The sequence below is a fragment of the Callorhinus ursinus genome, unplaced genomic scaffold, assembly GCF_003265705.2.
Source record: "Callorhinus ursinus isolate GAN/ISIS: 27379988/994484 unplaced genomic scaffold, GSC_fseal_2.0 scaffold35, whole genome shotgun sequence".
In the NCBI taxonomy this organism is placed as follows: Eukaryota; Metazoa; Chordata; class Mammalia; order Carnivora; family Otariidae; genus Callorhinus; species Callorhinus ursinus.
The window spans coordinates 10,721,157-10,743,062 of NW_027397097.1; the positions used below are offsets into that span (position 1 = coordinate 10,721,157).

General features: G+C 36.1%; 1 long non-coding RNA gene and 1 pseudogene across 1 annotated transcript in view; one reads left to right on the forward strand and one right to left on the reverse strand.

Annotated features, from left to right (window-relative positions):
- LOC141370452 (uncharacterized) overlaps positions 1-21,906 on the reverse strand; it is a 1,695,799-nt gene that overhangs the window by 1,618,804 nt on the left and 55,089 nt on the right. The window lies entirely within an intron of this gene.
- LOC112840749 (ubiquitin-conjugating enzyme E2 C pseudogene) lies at positions 860-1,454 on the forward strand (annotated as a pseudogene).

The window sequence follows — 21,906 nt, forward strand, 5'->3', positions numbered from 1 at the left end:
AGTCCTAACCTCTAGTACTTTAAAATGTGACAGTATTTGGAGATAAGAGTCTTTACAGAGGTAATTAAGGTAAAATGAAGTTGTAAGGGTAGGCTCTAACCTAGTATGACTCATGTCTTTGTATGAAGAGGAGATAAGGACACAGACATGCACAGAGCAAAGACCACGGGAAGACAGATGGAGAGAATGGCCATTTAAAAGCCAAGGAGAGGTATTTTAGAAGAAATCAAATCGGTTGACACCTTGATCTTAGAATTCCAATCTCCAGAACTATATGGAAATAAATTTCTGTTGTTTCAGCCCCCAGGCTGTGGTACTTTGTTATAGCAGCCTAGAAAACTAGTACATACACTTCATTCTGTTTCCCACAGCATCCTGTAGAGAACAAATAAGTATCATCCTCCCCTTTTTATAGAAGGTGAAAGTAACGCTCAAAAATGACATCTGAAGGATGCCATTCGAGGCAGAAAATTAACCCACTTATGAATGTAATTAAATAGCAACTAGAGGCAACAAGAATCTGAAACAATAGGTTTGTAGTCCGATCCTCATATATTAAATATGCATTCTAGTTCCCTGTGTTATTTACTAAACTGATTCTAATTGTCTATTTTGTGCCAGGCTTTGTGATCTGTGCTGAGGATCCAGAGAGAACTAAAACACAGTTCTTGGCCTGCAGAAGCTCTTGGCCTTTTAGAGAAGATGCACACAAAATACATTCATTCATTCAATATACTGTATTGGATATATTCACTACATCTAATTGTCACAAGTCTAGACACAGACATGAGTAACTCAGCTGAGGAGAAATAAAAGCCTTACAAGTGGACATGCGGGCCTGCAGCCCTACCATTGCAGTCGTGCTCCCCAAGTTCTCATGGCCCTGCCAGCCCCTCCCAGATGGCTTCCCAGAATTTCGACCCAGCCTCCACCAGCATTGCCACCACCCACAAAGGAGACAGAGCACTGCCCACTCCAAGGGCACAAGGCTACAGCCAGAGCTGAGGATGTCTGGTGACCAAGGAATTTCCATGTCTGATTCCATGAATCAGACAACATTTTCAAATGGGTGGGGGCCATCCACAGAGCAGATGGCACCGTATACGGAGATCTGAGGCATAAGCTCTCCCCGGAGTTCCCCAGTGGCTACCCTTAAAACACATCCACGGTGCAATTCCTCACACCCCGCTACCACCCCAAAATGCCCACCCAGGGTGACATCTGTCTGGAGGACATCCTGGAGGACAAGTGGTCCACTCTGTAGAAATATCAGGACCATCCTGCTATCCATCCAGAGCCTGCTAGGAGAACCCAACATTCATAACCTTTTGAACACACATGCTGCTGAGCTCTGGGGAAAAAACAAACAAACAAACAAACAAACAAAAAATACAACCTTTAAAAAGTATCTGCAAGAAACCTACTCAAAGCAGGTCTCTAGCCAAGAATGCTGACTTGTCCAGCCTCTCTCCTTGTGTTGTCTTTTTAGCTTTTCCTCAGATGATCTGTCCTTTCCTTTGTTTCTATATAGGACTGTATCTTAAGCTGTGCTGTCATTTTTGTTTTCTGTTTTTTTTTTTTAAATCAACTTTCCAGTTGAACCCTTGTGATAAATAATATTAAATACATTCTGGGCTTTAAAAAAATAAAAGGCCTTACAGATAAAATAATGACTTATCTGAGCCTTGAAGCATGAGGTGGTATGACAGAACAATGGCTGATGGCTTCTCAAATGGAGAAAAGGACCTATGTTAGTGTTTCGTCACTAGCTGGGCAAATACACATATAACCAGAGAAGTGTGAACTAAGGCACACCTGAGCCATTTCAGGTTTTCATCCAGACTAGCCTTGTTCTGACATGTTGCTTCCCTGAACACAGCATAGCTACTGTTTCCAGCAGAGTTACCTGCAAAGAGTAAAAACCCCGGCAATCCTGATGACAGACTGACTAACTGAACAACTGGCTTATACTCACCCATTTATTTTTAATCTGACCTGATAATACTACCAAGCTCTTCCCTTGGGAATGTATATGAAGATAAATGAGGTAATTAATGCCATAGGGTTCTGAACTCCTTAGAAGAAAAACGTTACAATAAATTTACAGTTATATATTCTTTAATAAATATTTGATTGGATGTGCATAGAATATCTATGATCCCTTAAGAGATTTAGAGGAAGATAGTCAAGAAAAGACCTCTAAGTCTTAAACTGCCAAAATCCCAGAAGATGATTTAAGAAATGCAATAAGTAAGTAGGTTGACCTATTTCTCATTTTAAGGGCAGAAATAAAATTACCATTCCTATGCAGGAAAAGGCTTCCTTCCATGGTAAGTATGAGCAATATTAACACCAAGCTTTCTCTTCCTATAGAAACATTTCTAAGTTGAGTTTAGTATGAAAGAAGCTCAAACAAATACAAAAATAAAACCATGGAAAGTAATTATAGTAACAGGTCCTTGACTAACAAATCTAGTCGCCTTCATGCTGTCCCTCAGTCAGGGTATACTGTGAAAAAAGCAAGAGCATTGAAGTCATAATGACTGGTGTTCCATTCCTTTCTCTTCCAATTATAGGCCTTCTGACCTTAGACAAGTAAGTTACACTCTTTGTGCTTTGGTGTGCCCATCCATAAAATAAAGACATTAATAGCCAATGTACAGATTTGTTGCGGGCACCCAACAAAATAATATTTTTCCAAACACCTAGAACTCCAGCCAAGGTATAGCTGATGGTTCCCAAATGTTATATGTTGTGTTTTCCACCAAATGGGTGGTTTCTAACAGCCATGGCATTAGACTAAACCTAAGGACTTTAATGATGACATATTAAATAGTAATTATGTTATTATCTTATTTTTTTCTTTTTTATCTTATTTAATCCTCAATAACCTCCTATAGCATAGATACTAGTACTATTACTATTTTATAGATGAGAAAACTGGGCTTTAGAGAGGTTAACTGACTCACCAGATTTAGAATGTTTATAAATGGCAGATGTGGGACTTCACACCAACATCCATATAGAAGACCGTGCTTTAAGTCACCAAGAAAAAAAAAAGTCACCACCAGAAGCAACTGTGTGTTTGTGTGTGTGTGTGTGTGTGTGTGTGTATGTGTGTAACTCAACCCAAGCAAACATTTAGTCTAATTCCTGTTGAATGATAATGATATTTATTATATCTCACATTTCTATGACATTTATATTTTATAAGTTGTTTTGCTTTCTGGTTTTCTGTTTGTTTTGGGGATTTTCTTTTGCATAAGACAAACTAAGAAGTAGGGGTGAAGAAATCACTTTCCTCATCTTTTATGGGATAAAAGTGATTCTCAGAGAATAAGTAACTCTACCTTATTTTTATATACACACTATACCAAACAATGTAGTTCTGTTTTTAATTAACATCTTTTAATTTTTTAACATCTTTTAACTGCCAGATCTCTGTGATGAATTAGCAATTGTTGGGAAAGTATTCCATAACCTCACATATTAGTGTTATATGTGGGGGTAATGCTGCTAGGCTGTGGGGCAAAAGTCCTGGCCAGAAGCTTCATCTGAGCTGCTGACTAACCTAGTGAATTTAGGCAAATCACTTATTTATGCTCAGTGTCACCTTCTCAGGTAAAAATGGGTATAAAACCTTCATCTCTGTATCTTACTTGACCAGAGTGGAAGTAGCAGCCCCATCACCAGCAGCTATGCCCCTCGCCCCTTGGCTCAGGTCTACCTCAGACTTCTCAACTAACTTGGTTCTCTCTTTATCCCAGTGCTTTATGTTTACAGTTTCTTGTTCTCTCTATCCTTTAGGATTGGTTACCTATTTAGACTATATCCATAGTTTGGTTTTAATTTTTCTCCAGTTTCTGTGTACCAACTATTCCTAAATGCATGTACTGCAGCCTGTGGGTACTTCTCAGTCCATACTAAGTTCAGCCTGAGGAAAATGTAGTACAGCAAAGTCAGAAGTATGGACTGTTTCTTGACTGGGAGAATGACCTGTACAGAATATAAAAGAGACAAAGGGAAGTGAAAGATAGAAAAAGAGCAAAGCTCAGAAGTTAATGGGAGAAAACTATGAGGAAAATATGGGTATAGGATGGCCCTGTTCTCCCCTGGGGAGACTGTAAGAGCAGAATGTTCAGGAGACAGATGTGCTTGCAAAATTTTACATGACCCAAACATTTCCAAACACCCTGAAGATCACTAACAGACTTTGTGGGAGTTCCTGAAATACAGGCATAGCATGTTTTATTCTCAATTGTGTCTGCGGTAACTGGAGCAATACACTGATGGTGGCGTGTGGAAGATATTAGTTGAAAGGGAAACCTGCCCTTCCTCCCAAAAAATGTTTCTCAGTTCTGTAAAATGTAATTAATTATTACCAATACCTAAATATTAATGCCCTAAACATTTCTGTCCTTTTTACTTGTGAGGGAAAAATAGAGGCAGATTCCAATAATTTAGATTCAGATAACCCATTACTGAAAAGAAAAGAGTAGAAACATGAAGTCTGAGTTAAAAACAAAAAGAAATGAATCTAGGTTTTGGTTCAAAGTTTGATGAGAATAAGCACAGGAATAGTTTGATGTATCTGTGAAACATCACCTCTTTTATTCAGTATGATTTCATGGCAGTCAACACAACATGTTTTATAAATTCTAAGATGGACATTTTTATTTTTTAACACTTCTGAAATTGGGTTGCATCTTAAAATTGATGGCATGAATTGGCTTAATTGGCAGCATTTTTAATGATACATAAAGTAGCACTGAATCTTAAAACCAGTAATATCCTAGAGTCAATGAAGCATGTTAATAAACGAATGGTGAATGAGCATTTGAATGACACAGAAAAAAAAATCCTTATAATTCATTACAAAATTTCAGCCAATAATTCTCAGACTTAGAAGTACATCAGAATCATCGGGGGTGGGGGGATGGAGGGTTATTATAATACAGACTGCTACCTCCCCTCTTCTGCCAGAGCTTCAGATTCAGTATCTCTGTATTTGATGCCACTGGTCTGAAAACCACTGCTCTAGGTCATTTAAGGAAAAAAATGTGTTTTTTTTTAAGATTTTATTTATTTATTTGACAGAGAGAGAGTGAGAGAGCACAAGCAGGGGGAGAGGCAGAGGCAGAGGGAGAAGCAGGCTGCCCACTGAGCAGGGAGCCTAATGTGGGGCTGGAGCCTGATGCGGGACCCGATCCCAAGACCCTGGGATCATGACCAGAGCCAAAGGCAGATGCTTAACCAACAGAGCCACCCAGGTGCCCCTTGTTTTATTTTTTCATCTCAGTTTTTACTGCTACTAATTTTAAAAATTCCAGTTAGACTTTTATGGCATCACACCTAGAAAATTATCACTGCTTTCTAAATTCTCTCCTTACTGCCATGCTTTCCTCAATCAGAACAAACTTTTTCAGAAATAACAGAATTATCATGTTTTCCCTCCTCAACACACACACACACACACACACACACACACACACACACACAATATGCTTAGTTTATAATTGAAGGTTATTCATAGACCTTAACCTTCCAGATCTAATCTACTTCCCTAAATGCTTTGACCATATATTCAGCCCAAGAAAATTTTATCAACTGGTTCCCCAGTATGTCAACTTTCCAACCAGATGCCTTTGCACTTACTTGTTGCTTACCTAAAAGGTGAAGGCTTACTTTAGTCCAGCACAGACAACTTATCAGACTCAGCTCTAACACCATCTCCTGTTTCCAGTTTTTTCTTGACTACCCCAAAAGAGATATGATTTGTGTTGAGGCTCATTAACATTATCATATAGTGTATATTACATAATCGTTATTTGGGTGTGCTTAGTTCTTACCTCATCTAGAGTATGATCATCTTACACTGAAATCATATCTTATTTTATAGCATTTTTCCTTGAATGATTAACAGAATTCTTATCACATAGTTAGGACTCAATGAAAAATGTTAAATGGAAGTATATTTGGAATTAAGCTATATTTTCAAGTAAATTAGTGTTTTTGGACTAATATATAAGTGGTCAATGTATATATGTGGTTCTATTTGACTAAACGAAAGGCTACTAAATATTATGTGGAATTTATTATCTAAGGCATCAAAAAGAACAGAGACAGAAAATATACAGGATCAGTTTGCCAGTACATATATTTATTGAACACCTATAACTTGTTACATACATCTAAGAAACTCAGAGTAAAAGGCTAATTATACTCTACCAAGGCGCAATGTTTTGCAGAAGCCTGTGAAAATATTCTATTGAGTTAGAGCTTCAGTACTGCTCCTTATAATATTCTGCTGAGGTTTAAACAAAGAGCTATACAAAAAGAATTAAATCACACTCACTGGCGCCAGAGGAAAGATGGTCCCCTCCAGACATGAAAGGAGGCAAGTGCATTTCAGAAATAAATGACTTTACATAGACGCACAGGCCTCTTGAGGGTGGAGTAGGCACTCCAGCTGGAAAGCTCTCAGACTAAATCAGACAGCAAAAGGTCATGACTGACAAAAAGCAAATCTCTTCTAACTTCATTTTTTTTTTTTTACATTTGTCAAACTTAATAAGAAACTACTTGAAGCCTCTTCGTGACTAACTCAGTTTCAAGTGTAAATTGAAGACAGGCCAAGACAGTGTTATGGTACAGAAATTTTGGTAAACACATACTTGGCTTTCATATCAGCACTCTTAATTAAGTAATTTTAAAGCATTTTATTTGAAAACTGCACAGGAAAAAAGGAAACATCCTAAGGCACATTATCTGCTTGTTCTAATACCTATTAAGATTCCTACATGAACTTTATATGGCAGAAGCTCTCAAGTAGCAAGAAGAAAGGGGAAATTTCATGGATATGGAAAATTCTAGACATACAGTTTTTAAATTTATATTGACCTAATTAACATTTTAGAAATCATTACTTGTCTAATCCATATCAGATGAAATCTTATTTACTAATAAAAAACTGAGATACAGACAAGTCACACAGCCAACAAGTGGAAGTACTCAAACCCATTTCTTCTAGCTGCCAGTTCTCTTTATATGCCTGGCACCCCATCCTTCTAAATGCTAAGCATCACTTTTCTGGATGTCTCCAACATTGCATTACTTATTTTTAAATCTGTGTTTCTTTGATTAGGAACAATAAATGTTTTCTTTTTTTAATTTTTTTTTAAGATTTTATTTATTTATTTGACAGACAGAGAGGGAGACACAGTGAGAGAGGGAACACAAGCAGGGGCAGTGGGAGAGGGAGAAGCAGGCTTCCCGCCGAGCAGGGAGCCCGATGCAGGGGCTCGATCCCAGGACCTCGGGATCATGACCTGAGCCGAAGGCAGACGCTTAAAGACTGAGCCACCCAAGCACCCCACAATAAATGTTTTATTTGAAGAACTGCATTTTTGTCAGGTTTCCAAAAGACATCCTTCTGAGAATGTTTGTATGTTATATTTGGAGGTGATTGTAGTCCTGCATTCAGTTATTTTAAATTATTGTTGCAAAGTCTACTCTATCCTTAGTAAATAAATCTCTGCTAAAAATAATCTTAAAGTCAAAGAAATCTGAATATGAAAGGCTATTGTTAAAGATTCCAAATGGGAAACATAGAAGTCAGAAAAAAATAATTTTGTTAAAGATTTTATTTATTTATTTGACAGAGAGAGAGCACAAGCAGGGGGAGCAGCAGAGGGAGAGGGAGAAGCAGACTCCCCGCCGAGCAGGGAGCCCGACGTAGGACTTGATCCCAGAACCCTGGGATCATGACCTGAGCTGAAGGCAGATGCTTAACAACTGAGCCACCCAGGAGCCCTGAAAAATTAAATTTTTATCTATCCCTTCATCTTAGCTCTCTATTCAAAATTAAATGCAGCTATAAATTGTTCCAGGTAAAGTGAATGTTTTACTCTTATTCTCTTCTAAAGGACAAAATTAAAAGTATGAAATAAAATTAATTCAGCTGAAAAGTCATCACTTCTATTTGGCTTTCTCACTTAAAAATGATAGATTTTTCAGTGGTAAAGTGAACTGCCCTATAATCTTTTGATGAAAAGCAGTATCATCTCAATTTTAGGCATGGTTTCTGGAACCATTTAGATTTTCATGAAATTTTTTCCCATATTACAACATATAAAAATTTGAACTTGAAACCCCTAAATTTTCTCATTTAGGTCAAGAATAAAATGCAATTTGGGTGCCTGGGTGGCTCAGATGGCTAAGCGTCTGCCTTCAGCTCAGGTCATGATCCCAGGGTCCTGGGATCGAGCCCCACATCAGGCTCCTGGCTCAGCGGGGAGCCTGCTTCTCCCTCTCCCTCTGCCTCTCTCCCTGCTCATGCTCTCTCTCCCTCTCTGTATCTCTGTGTCTCAAGTGAATAAATAAAACCTTTTAAAAAAAAAAGAATAAAATGCAATTTGATGGGTGCTCTAATCTCCCACCATAGGAGACCTTTCACTGCACAGCTCTGAACATATTTGAGGCACAGTGTAGATTAAGAATACAAGTTCTAGGGCACCTGGGCAGCTCAGTCGGTTAAGAGTCTACCTTCAGCTCAGGTCATGATCCCAGGGCCCTGGGATTGAGGCCCGCATCAGGCACCCTGCTCTGCAGGGAAGGCTGCTTCTCCCTCTCCCACTCCCCCTGCTTGTGTTCCCTTTCTCACTGTGTCTCTCTCTGTCAAATAAATAAATAAAATTAAAAAAAAAAGAATACAAGTTCTAGTCTCTGATTACTGGGATTTGAATTCAATTCTATCACTTCCTGGAAGTGTGACCTTTGCTGGAAGGGACTCAATTTCTCCATGCCTCATGTTCTCAACCTATAAAATGAAGAGAGTTATAATAGTACCTATCAACATAGGGTTAAAAAAGGTAATCAATCGTTTCTGAGCACAATTTTCAAAATAATTTTGTAATATAAATAAAATCTGCCTGTTACCCAATCACTCAGATAAGTCTTTAATAAATGGTTCCTATTTTTGATGGAAATAGCACTTATCTGTATGTCTAAAATAATAATAATAATAATTCAGAACTCCACCCCTCTGTAACAATGAAGACATTTCTTCATTCACTTAGCAAATGTGAATAAATAAAATAAATTTTGGACTAAGTGGTGAAAATATCATATTCAACAAAATGTAGTTCCTGACCTCCAGGAGTTTATAAATCTTAGAGAATGACAGACTAGAGGCAATAATTCAGTTTGTGAACTTTTATTTCTCCATTTATAAAATAAAGGATTGATCTATATTATCTTAGTTCTCTTTATCTTCTAAAGGGCTAAATTTTATAAATTATTTGTAAAGAACAGCTTGTTGTAACACTGTCTATCATGAATCTTTGACCTCTGAGAATAAATGTAAGCATGAGTGTGAAAGTGTTTTCAAAGATATTCCTTTGGATAAGAAGTAGGAGACTACCATCACTAAAAAAAATTTATCTTTCTTTGATGATTTTTTATTTTTTCAATGTAAATGATAAATATTTAATATGTAAACATTAAACAACACACTACTGCACCAGCAATTGACCAAATAAGAAATCAAATGAATATCAAAAGATGTCTCAAAACAAAAGGAAAAGAAAACACAATATTCCAAATCCTATGGGATGCATCAAAAGCAAAAGTTAGAGTGAAATTTATTCTATAAATGCTTGTATTAAGAAAAAAAGTTCAAATAAACAAAATTATACTACACGGAACTAGAAAAAGAAAAAACTTAGCTGAAATTTAGCAGAGGAAGGAAGGAAATAACAAAGAAAAACCAGAAATAAATAAAATAGACACCAGAATAAATAACATATTATTGAAAGTAATCACGAGTTTTTCCAAAAAAAAAGACAAAATTGGCAATGCTTTAACTATGTAAAACAAAAACAAAAACAAAAACAGACTCAAAAACCAAAGAAATGGAAAACAGTATAACAGATACCCGTAAAAATATATAGTGTGATAAGAGATTAAACAATTATATACTAACAAATGATTTTTTGTTTAAATCCACAATAATTGAAATTTAATTAGATCTATTATTAAAATAAAGCTTTTTAAAAAACGCTATGCACTTATACAAAAGAATAAATTCTACATTGCTGAAACAAAGTTACAATACAATACAAAACTATTATATTGGTGTCAATGTTGAGTATGCACTGGGGTTGGAAATACTGGAGTCAACAAGACTGGTTATAAGACCATTGCAAAAATAAAAATGAAAATAACCAAAAAAAAAAAAAAACAACCAATTACCAACATGGCAATAAGGTTAGAATTAGGTGTATGCATTTGAAATACATTAGATAATTTTCACCAGATTAGGTTGACTGAATAAGAAGGGTTAATAAAGCAGGCCTTGTAGGATTTTCAGTATTTTAGCTTAAATAGCTATCTATATAACCATGAAATTCATGGATTATATATTTTCAGGAATGGAAATAGCTTATTTCAAATATGACTTAACAAAAGTTTTGCATAGGCATTTAGGATCTATAGCACCAATGAAGGACTATTTTTCAGTCAAGGGAATTTGAGGAGTTGAAGACATAGACTATTCTTATCCAAATAGATAATTCTTATCCAAATAGATAAACATAGCTGTAGGGCATGCTAGCAGGGCCAAAATAACAACTAAACAAACTTTTTGTCCTTGTAGAGGCCTCAAAGAAACTAAGTGGGTCACTAAACTGAGCTCAGTTTAGTGGGATTCAACTTCACAGTGGCGAGCAGAGGAATTTAGTGCCATCCTAAGCACAAAATGATGCTCAGTAGATTCTACTAACTGAAAGGACAGATATTCTGATAGGGTCTGAGTTAGACGAGAGAGAATGAGCTTAGTTGTAGCCAATGACAGAACTAACAGGATTTTTCAGGGAAGAGAAATCAGGGAAATAAAACAAAACAACAAACCCTACTTGAGGGGCCAAAGATCTTACCAAGGAGGCTAGGCCTCAAGGCCAGAACCCAAGTGAGCAAGATGCCGGACTGAGACAAAGGGACTGAAGAGAAGGCTATGCAAGACCAATGGACTCAAGGTTGTTCATCCTTAAAAAGATCATCCTGGAGGAAAGCAGATGGTCTCATCCCCCTCTCAAACTCAAGTAGAAAGAAATTTCTTCACTATGGCCATGCTTGGATTTTACTGACTCATGGCCCGGAATGGAAGGAAAATCTAATAGCCAGGTAGATCCTGCCAGAAATGATTTGGGGCCGTAGCAGACAGGTGCTGCCACCCTCGGGGTCCTGTGAGTTCACTTTTCTCTAAAGGGCACTTTGCGGGGGGTGGGGGGAGTGCAATTTTCTCAAAGCTCCAGGGAAACAGTATCTGAAGGGAAGGGAGAATTAAAAAAGGAAGAGCTAAGAAAAAGAAAACAAAGGACATTCCTTGAAAAACCTTACTAAAAAGTCAGGTTTCTAAAGGGATTGTGCCTTTCAACCCTTATGAATGTTGTGCAGCCAGTAAGTGACTATCAGATACTGAGGATCTGTGAGGAGTAAAGCAAACAGCACAGCAGCAGTTATCAATTTGGTGTTGGAGGAAGAGTCCTTCTCCAAAATAAAAGCAGAGGAACAAGTAACTCGGGAAATAGAATTTTTGTTTTAAGATGATAATTTGCAGAGGCATATGATTTGAATGAATCTTTATACTGTATAATTCCCATTGTCTTTTTTCTAGGTACAAAATAATATTCATGGCAACAATTGGATTTTAAAAAATACAGATACAAAAAGTAACCATAAAAATTAAATATTACCTAGAAATTCCCCCACTATATACAAATAATAGCTGTTAAGATATTGGTTTTGATTCTTTTAGAATGAAATTATAAAGAAATCATACAGTAGATATAATTTTGTGTTTTTTCAAACTAAATATATTACAAATATATTTACATATTATATATATTCTTTTATTGCCTTGTTTTTGAAAAATACATAATTTTATTCTATAAGCATACACTTTATTTAACTAGTCCTTTGTTTTAGACATTTAAGTTGGCTCACATTTTCCAAAGGGAACTGAAAATAACATTCTTATTTCCAAATCTTTGCTCATATCTACGATTATTTCCTAAAAATAAATTGGTATAATGTAGGCTTTTTGTCTCACCACCAATTTTGCATAAGCTATCATTTTTTCACAGATTTAAAATGCTATATTTATCATATACTAAATTAGAACCTATATATTTATCTGTATTTTTCTGCAGGAGGCTGTGGTGTTTTAGATTCCATACATCTTTTTTTTTTCTACTGAAGTATAGTTGACATAAAATGTTATATTATTTCAGGTATACAGTAGTTTTTTATGTATTTTTAAAATACGTGGTATGGTAGCCTATACTCATTGCAAATCTTTAAAATATATAAATCTTGGGGCACCTGGATAGCTCAGTCAGTTAAACAGCTAACTCCTGATTTTGGCTCTGATCACGATCTCAGGGTCCTGGGATCGAGCCCCATGTCGGGCTCCATGATCTGTGGGGAGTCTGCTTGAAGCCTCTTTCTCCCCCTCCTTCTGCCCCCTGCCCCCGTTCATACATACACACTCTCTTTAATAAACAAATAAATCTTTAAAAATATATAAATAAAATATGTAAATCTTCCCAAATACACATAATACAAAATAGGTGGTTTAGAATTGTGTATACATATAATTTTGAGGATCAATATCTTTATAAGGCTCATTCTTCCCAGTCTTTATTGAATTCCCCCCAGAATTTTCTTAAAGATTTATTTGTTTTAGAGAGAGAAAGGAAGAGACAGACATCAAGGGGGGAGGTGGAGAGGGAGAGAGAGTCTGAAGCAGATTCTGCGCTGAGCATGGAGCTCAATATGGGGTTCGATCTCACACCCCTGAGAGCACAACCTGAATCAAAACCAAGAGTCAGAGGCCTAACCAACTGAACAACCCAGGTGCCCCAAATTCCCCCCCAAATTTTAAAATGTGTCCTCTTTGTAGGAGTTTTACATATGTCCTTGTTAGTTTTGAGATATTCTTCTGTTGAAAGGAGGCAAAAATATTTTCACTCTAACGCATTTTCTATCTAATTATTGTGAGTACTATTAAGCTTATTTAAAAGTTTTTATAGGTTTAGTTGATTCAGATTTTTAGGGAAATATCTGAAAAATCATAATTTCATTTCCTCTAATACGCATTATCTTCTATTTTTCTTATATTATTACATGCATATAGTTTATTTTGAAATAACTACAAATGCAGTTTTAATTCTTTGGTAAGAAAACTGTAGTCTCAATTTTAGAGGAACTATTACTAAGGTTTGTGTTAACCCAACTCTCTTTAGATGATGGCATTGTATAATAAGTACCTATAATCACCATTTTTATTTTTTTTAGTGCACTCTTAAACAATTTCATATAAACAAAGAACCATATGAATGTCTCTAAGACATGTTGAAATGCTACAGTTAACATAACACAAAACAAAAGATTGGGAGACACATTTGAGAACAGGTTTTGATTTTAATTTGCATCGTCTTGCTGCAGTTAATAGTAGTCTATGGTAGAATGATCAGACTTTGAATTATCCCAACTGTGTTACAGCCTTTTCTCAAATGAATACTTTCTAGAATCATCTTTTCCAAATTGATATTATAAACCCATGATAAATATTAGCTTCCTTACACTTAATCTACAGGTAATGGAAGGCATTATTATTTTGATTGGGAAGAAGGACAGGGGAAATAGGGAAGTTGCATACCATGGGAAGGATCCTTTTGGCAGACTGGAAGAAGGACTGGAAATGTAATGGACAGACATTGAAATACAAAGATCAGTTAGTTTTAATACTGAGGAAGAAATATGAAGGAACTGAAAGAAGGGTTTATAAGAATCATTTTACAGAAACTGCCAATGTAACACTATGATTTCCAATCAGAAATAGTTAGAAGCTAGAGCCAGATATCATAGTGGACTCACCTCTGATTGCACACAGATTAGATTACTAAATCTGTCGAAATCTATATTTTCCTAATATAAAGTAAATAAAGTCACATTTAGAAATACACTTACTGCATGGAAAAAGAAATTTTGGTATATACATATGTAATAGAATATTACTCAGCCATCAAAAAGAATGAAATCTTGCCATTTGCAACAACATGGATGGAAATAGAGGGTATTATGCTAAGTGAAATAAGTCAGTCAGAGAAAGACAAATACCATATGATTTCACTGATATGTAGAATTTAAGAAACAAAACAGATGAAGGGGAGGAGAAGGAAAAATAAAATAAGATAAAAACAGAGAAGGAGGCAAACCATAAGACACTCTTAATTATAGGGAACAAACTTGAGTGTTGCTGGAGGGGATGTGGATGGGGGATGGGGTAACTGGGTGATGCGCATTAAGGAGGGCACTTGATGTAATGAGCATTGGGTGTTATATGCAACTGATGAATCACTTAATTTTACCCCTAAAATGAATACTACACTATATGTTAACTCACCTGAATTTAAATAAAATCTTGAATGAAAAATACCTTTACTGCAGAAATTTCTATTTGTTCTTTAGTTTTATTCCATTTTTGCTTTAATATTAGATATTTCACCAGAAAACAATTCAGACTGTGGCAACAATATATGGAAACTACATATAGGGATTAACTGATTTTATTTATTCTTTCAGGCTCTTTGTGAACCTGTTTTGCAAAATACCTTAAAAATTTAAGAAAAAAAAAAAAACAACACTGTTTTTCTCCTGGACTTGAGAAGATACTTCTGAATGAATAACTATTCTTCAAATTTCCCACACCCACCGCCATCTCTAAATGATCATATATATGATCTATAATTTTTCTTTTTCTTTTTTTCTGACCTATAATTTTTCTTAAAGAACAGTTCCACTAAAGCGACGCATTTCCTCAGAAGTCAGCAAAGTGTCCCCTCTACCTACAGAGTTGGTCTAACTATCCAGCCTGTTACCCATCTCCCTCTCTAATCCTTCCATTAGCCAATTTTTCCATCTTGTTTCCCTATGTATTTTTTAACCCACCCAGTCACTTGACAAATAGAATCACTAGCTTTGTCTCTCCTTCCTGTCTTAATCACCTCTGTGTCTCCACTCACACAAGGAATGCTTGCCCCTCATTTCTCCAGGCCTTGAAGTCCACTCAGCTGGGGTTTTCTCCAGCAATCCCCGCCTCTTTCATTTGTTCAAAAGTAAATGTTTCCTCCACTAGTTTACACACATTAATTTCTGTGTATCACTGAAGTAATTTTCTTAAGTTTCAGGGGTTTTTTTTTAAGATTTTATTTATTTGAGACAGAGAGAATGAGAGAGAGAGAGAGAGACCACATGAGAGGGGGTAGAGTCAGAGGGAGAAGCAGACTCTCTGCTGAGCAGGGAGCCCGATGCGGGAGTCGATCCAAGGACTCCAGGATCATGACCTGAGCCGAAGGTAGTCACTTAACCAACTGAGCCACCCAGGCGCCCACGTTTCAGTTTTATTTTATACTCAGTGTATCTACCCTACAATATGTAAAGGGATAAAAAGAAAATGGCACATGCCATTTGGCATTTACCTTTTCAGTCTATGTATATCATATACATAGGCTGGGCTTAATTCTCAAAAATTAAAGCAGTAAATGGATATAAAATAATTACACCAAATTATAGATAAGGACACTGACATAGAAATGAGTAAAATAAGCTGACCTGCGTTTGTAACTAGAAATTAATAAAACCAATCCTCAATGCCCCTATCTATACTATTCTACATTAGTTCTGGCAAATGGATACAAAAAGTATGCAAAGCCGAAAGGAGTGTGGAATGTTAACTATTACCATTCTTATTTTAATTTTTATTTATTTGAGAGAGAGAGTGAGAGAAAGAGAGCACAAGAGGGGTTAGGGTCAGAGGGAGAAGCAGACTCTCCACTGAGCGGGGAGCCTGATGCGGGACTCGATCCCGGGACTCCAGGATCATGACCTGAGCCAAAGGCAGTCGCCCAACCAACTGAGTCACCCAGGCGCCCTATTATCATTCTTATTAACTCCATGTTTCTCTACTGCTTTCCCTATACCCCCATCTCTTTCTTCTTCTTTTCTCCCTCCTTCCCTGTCCCCCACCTCCTGTTTAGTAGTACATGTGGATCTTTCAAGACCATCACTTTTCCTTGTCCCAACCTTTATGGACTGACTTGAGCTTAAACTCTGAGATATACATATGAAAATCTCTTTTCTTTCCCCAGGCCATTTGCAAACTCCACTGAACACCTGAAGGGATTAGATTCCCAGTCACATCCCCATTACTGCTGGGATTCTCAGAGGGCATATTGGTTAGGTTAGAGCAATGTTTTGTATGAACAAGATCATAACTTCCCTATCTAGGTTAACAATGGTTCTTTAGTTTCTGAAATATATACACTTCACATTTCTTTTTGTTTTGTGTGAGATAATTCTGTCACTTGATTTCCCTTTTCTCTGGTTTCTATTTTTTTCTCCAGCCTGTCTGTCTCCTCCGCTGCCTCCTGCATCTGTCATTCACCAACCAATTTTATTGGTCCATTTTCTATTCTTCTTCACATTTATTAATCTACTGCTGCTGGCCCAGGATTTGAGAACGACTCTATATTAATATGTTCTAACAAAGCAGACTTTTTCTTATTTCAATCACCACTTAGATAAGGAAATTTTGAAACCAGCTGAATTTAGCTGTCTTCACTGATGTTAATGATTATCTCTCTTCTCAGCAGCAGACTTGTGCTATTGTGCTGATGATATCTGAGGTCCACACATTGCCCCATTTGAACTTGAGTTTCTGTAGATAATGGAGACATTGCCAACTTATTTGGATTCCCAAGTACTGTGGAAGGAATCTGTGAGCACTGGACTGATAGCTAAAACAATTGAACTCAAGTTCCTGTTCTATCCTGTGTAATCTTTCAGAACACCCATGTTTTTAATCTCCAGAGTGGAATTGCTATGAAAGTCTCCCTTAGAGAGTTATGTAAGGGTTGAAATGAGATAATGTATATGAAAGACATGGACTTGCATTTAGTTGATCCTCAATATCTTCCTAACATTTCCTTCTCTCTAAATCCATTTCCCAATAGTCTTCCCAACACAGAGAAGACCTTTGACATTCTCAAAATAAATACATGTTTTTTGATCAGGCATTAGAATAAATATATTTTAGAGGAATTTACATACCATGTTAAGAAATTGCAGCCCTATTTTGTAGGCAATATATGATTTTGCACTATTGTAATGACTTGGCCCTCAGCAGCAGCAGCGTTTGGAAAAGGTCACTTTATATCAGGAGCTTTGGAAAGTTCATGTTTTAGTTATTAACATTAATAAGGGGTAGAAGATCCTTAGTGGGGGCAGACAATCAATTGGTATACACCAATAATCTAATTAATACAAGCCACTATTTGAGCTCTATCAAAATATTCTCCACAATATCTTTTTTCTTCTCTTACACGCATTTACTCTCCCTGCTTTATACCTGCTTCCTCTACTACTCGTATTTTTTTCTCTGCCCCATGTTGGGACCTTTTTTGCTATATTATGACACTATTTAAGCCTGCAGGCCATTCCTAGGGCTCCTGTTGATCCTTATAACTGAACTGTTTTTGTCTTGTCCCTATACATACAAGAGTGAATAGTAATGAAAACAAACACAAATGTTCACTGAGTTCTTTCTATGCGTCAGGCATGGAGCTGAGATCTTCATGCCTCATAAGATTTTATACTTCACAAGAACCTGTGAGGCAACTATGACTGTAATCCCCAGTTTAAACTTGCAAAAACTGAGGCAAAAAGAGATTTAGTTTCCCAAGAAACACAACCTGGTTATGAGATGAGTCACTGTTCTACCTGGCAGCTCTCAGTAAATGTTTATTGATTAAATACCCAGACTTTTGTGTTATTTTGTGACCCAGCTCAAACTCACTCTTTCTTTAAAAAAAAAAAAAACCCTGTGATCTACGCTTCAAGAAAGAAATTTCTTTCTTGAATTCAATGGTTAAATGTGTAGAAAAGTATAAATCCCTTAAAAGAGTATCTGGTTTTTAGTGTCTTATATGTGTGAATTAACAACTAAATGAAAATTTATACAAATAGTGCTATCGTGACAACATACATGTTAACTGCCAAGGATCTAAAAATCAACTCAAGGAATAAGCCACATGCAGTAGGGTATGTGTTTAGTATTTTAATAGAGAAATGTGTATAACGTGTTTATGGAAATTAACTTATATTCAATAGGTGGCATCAAAATTATAGAGTGACATGTACTCTGAATTACCAAGTGCCTACTACTTCTATACTAGCCTGAAAGAAACTTAATTGTGTAAAAGATATTCCCTCTGTCATTAAATACCCTATAGTACCTAACATAAACTCTGTATACAGTAGGTTCCCAATAAAGAAGTGAGTTAATAAGTGAATACTGAGATTGCTTACACTAAGCCTAGTACTAATAAAAGAAAGTCCAGTCTTCTTAACACAACTTTTCCTAACCATGGCCTCAAAGTAGAAATATATTCATCTTCCAAGGATTTTTCCAGTGTGTAAGAGCAAACACCTAGACTTACATTTTTTCTACATTTACTGTAAAAATCAAGATCCTTCCATGTAGGTAAACAGATTTGTGAAAGCTAAAACACTAAAAACATGCCTATTATTACTACTGTTATATGTGGTAGGGTATGCAATGCCCAAATGTAGGAGCTAGGAAACTTAGCCTCCAGTTCTTGCTCTTCCACCAGCCAGCTGTCTGATCTTGTGAGACTTATTTAATCTAGTTTTCTCCTTTGCTAATTGATTGAGCTGAATACAATAATTCTAAGGTGGCTTTCAACTTCAATATTTCTTAGTAATCCATAGTATAAATGATTTTCTGATAGAAGCAGAAATAATTAGTATGTGAGGTGTACTTCTTTTTCTGCTCTTTTTCCTTACAAGTGCTGTCAGACAAATGCTGATTCCAAAATAAAAATGTACATTCTAACCATGAATATAAATGCAGTTTTTCAGATGATTCAGGGATTTTCTAAAAATGCTCCCATGAAACAAACCAGATATCTCTCTTGATTCTTTACAAATCTATTTCCCTCTCTGTGTTTTAAATATCTGTTTTGATGTTTTAGATGCCTCTCTCAATGTTTTAGATGTCTCTCTTATTTTTTACATTGAAAGTATGCTTTACTAGTGAGTACTGAGTATTGACTCAGATTTCCTATGGATAATACAAGAAAATAAACTTCCTCCAAAATATAATAATATTTCCTTAACAAATACAATGTTGGCATCTTCATTTTTTATGTAATAAAAATAGGAGCACCTGGGCGGCTCAGTCAGTTGAGTGTTCGACTCCTGATTTCAGCTTGGGTCATGGTCTCAGGGTTGTGAGATCGAGCCTGCAGCAGGCTCTGCATTGGGCATGGAGCTTGCTTATGATTCTCTCTCTACCATTCCCTCTGCCCCTCCCTTACCTAAGAAAATAAATAAATAAATAAATAGTACTTATTTTGTTCCTACTACGTGCTGAACCAATTGCTGAAGATATAAGAGTGAACACGACAGAGGAATGTACCACCAAATATAGGTGAAAGATAATAAGGAGTCAACCACAACACTATATAGAACATAATAGGATGGAGATGAGATATAGAGGGTATGATGGGAGCACATGAAGATGGAAATCATTCACCAGGGCAGGGATATCCAGATGTTTCTCTATGGGGAAGCAGTATCTAAGCTCAGGTTTGAAGAACTATCCAAGAAAAGAAGACATAGAGGATATTATAAGCCACTGGACAGTCTGAGTAAAGGGGATGGTAGAGCATGAAAGAAGCTACAATTAGCCCCTGATATTTAGTGTGAATGGTTTGAAAGAGACAGTGCTAAGAGATAAGGCAAGAAGGCAAGAATAGCCTTTATAATAAGCAAATGTCTGTGTAATACTCAATTATGAAAATTAGACTTACTCCCAATTGCATCAGAAATCCATTATTTGGAAACTGGTTTTCAGAAACAAGTATAAAAAAAACAAGGCAATACAAACAGCAACTCACTGCTACAAACATGAGTATGTAGAGAACATGAAATGGTCTAGGTAGAGTCTGAATTATGAAATATTTTAAATTTCTTCCCTCTGGGTCAATATGAAATTGAATCTGGTTTCATAAAGTTCTTCCAGAATATTTTAAGGGTTAAGATTTTTCAGTCATATTTTAATGATATATAATAAATAATGTAATCACAATCTAGAAGGTAAGAAGCCTGAGTTCTGGCTACTGTGCTACCACTACTTCATCTTTGAAGAAGACACATAAATAATTTCTATAGGTATCAGCTTCTATAAAAGGAGAGTATTTAACTTATTTAACACCAAAGCCACTTTCAAAACTATGATTCTGAATGATATTTTTTGAACACTTTTATTTTATAATATGATCTATGGATTTATCTTTTTGTTTGTGAGTACTTAAAATCTTCTTTAGGTAAGTGAAATATCATTTACATTATCTATTAACTTTAAAAACATGTGTATTAGATAATATAAAGGTAAATGGTGCCTTGTTCATAAAATTACAAATTTCCATTTAACAAGTGATTTGAATTTAGTCAGTTTGTTGCCCACTTAAAGCACTTCACCCATTAGGTAGGGGATTCTTCAAAGGCATTATGACTCTTCACCTTTGTTTTCACTCCTTGTGCTCAATCCAACACCTGATAAATAATGGGTACATAAAAATTATTGACTTGGGGCACCTGGGTGGTTCAGTCGTTAAGCCTCTGCCTTTGGCTCAGGTCATGATCTCAGGATCCTGCGCTCGAGCCCCACATTGGGCTCCTTGCTCAGCAAGAAGCCTGCTTCTCCCTCTCCCACTCCCCCTACTTGTGTTCCTGCTCTTGCTATCTCTCTCCCTGTCAAATAAATAAAATCTTTAAAAAATTTTTGACTTAAAAATATATTTTCTATAAATATACAGAAATAGCTGTCTCTGAGACCCTCTATTGTTATCTATACACTAAAGTTTTAGATTACAAAAGGTTGGTATTATTTATTGGCACGTGTTGCCATTAAGTCCAATTGGTAGAGGTGAAATGATTTAGATGAATTGATCAAGGTGACTAATCAAAGTCAGTTAAAAATAAGTTCTAGTTTCCTTAAACTCTTGCTTTGGTCTTAAGACCATACTGACTAATCTATTTGAATTCTGCTGGAAACTATTACCATTGTCAATAATACGTAACTGAAAACAGGGCATTACTTCTTCACTCATTTATTTATATCATATATTTGAAGGCTTGGAAACATTTTCATAGGAGATTGTTGAGTCAAACTGACTCCTGTGATTTTCATAAATGTCAATATCCATTCTCGGGAATGGCTTAATGCCAAGATTCTACACAGTGCACCAGAAAGAAAATAAGGTGTCCATGTCTTAAATCTAGCAAAACAAATCTGGCCAGATAATTGTAAGTTAATTTTCCCAAGGGAAATCTAATTTCATTTATATTCTTATAAATAGACCATAGTTACACTTTTCTAAGAGTTTAGATTTGGATGCTAATCAATATTCAGTGATCTAGAAGAGGACATCCATTTAAAGTTCTTAGTATACATTCTAAGGTCACCTTTGATGTACAATCTCTTAAACCTTTATTATTTAATCATTTGAGTCTTTAAAGTGAATGTCATTCTGTTATTTTTTTTTTCTCCATGAGTTTAACATGAATAAACAAAGAGTATTTTTCATACTCAATTTTGGTTAGAAAAGACTCACCTCATCTCTGATGAGTTGTATTTGCAAGGTAATTAATGCACTTGGGATGTTGTCATTAAAATAGGTTCTTGAGGGGCACCTGGGTGACTCCATTGGTTAAGCCTCCGCCTTCGGCTCAGGTTATGATCTTGGGGTCCTGGAATCA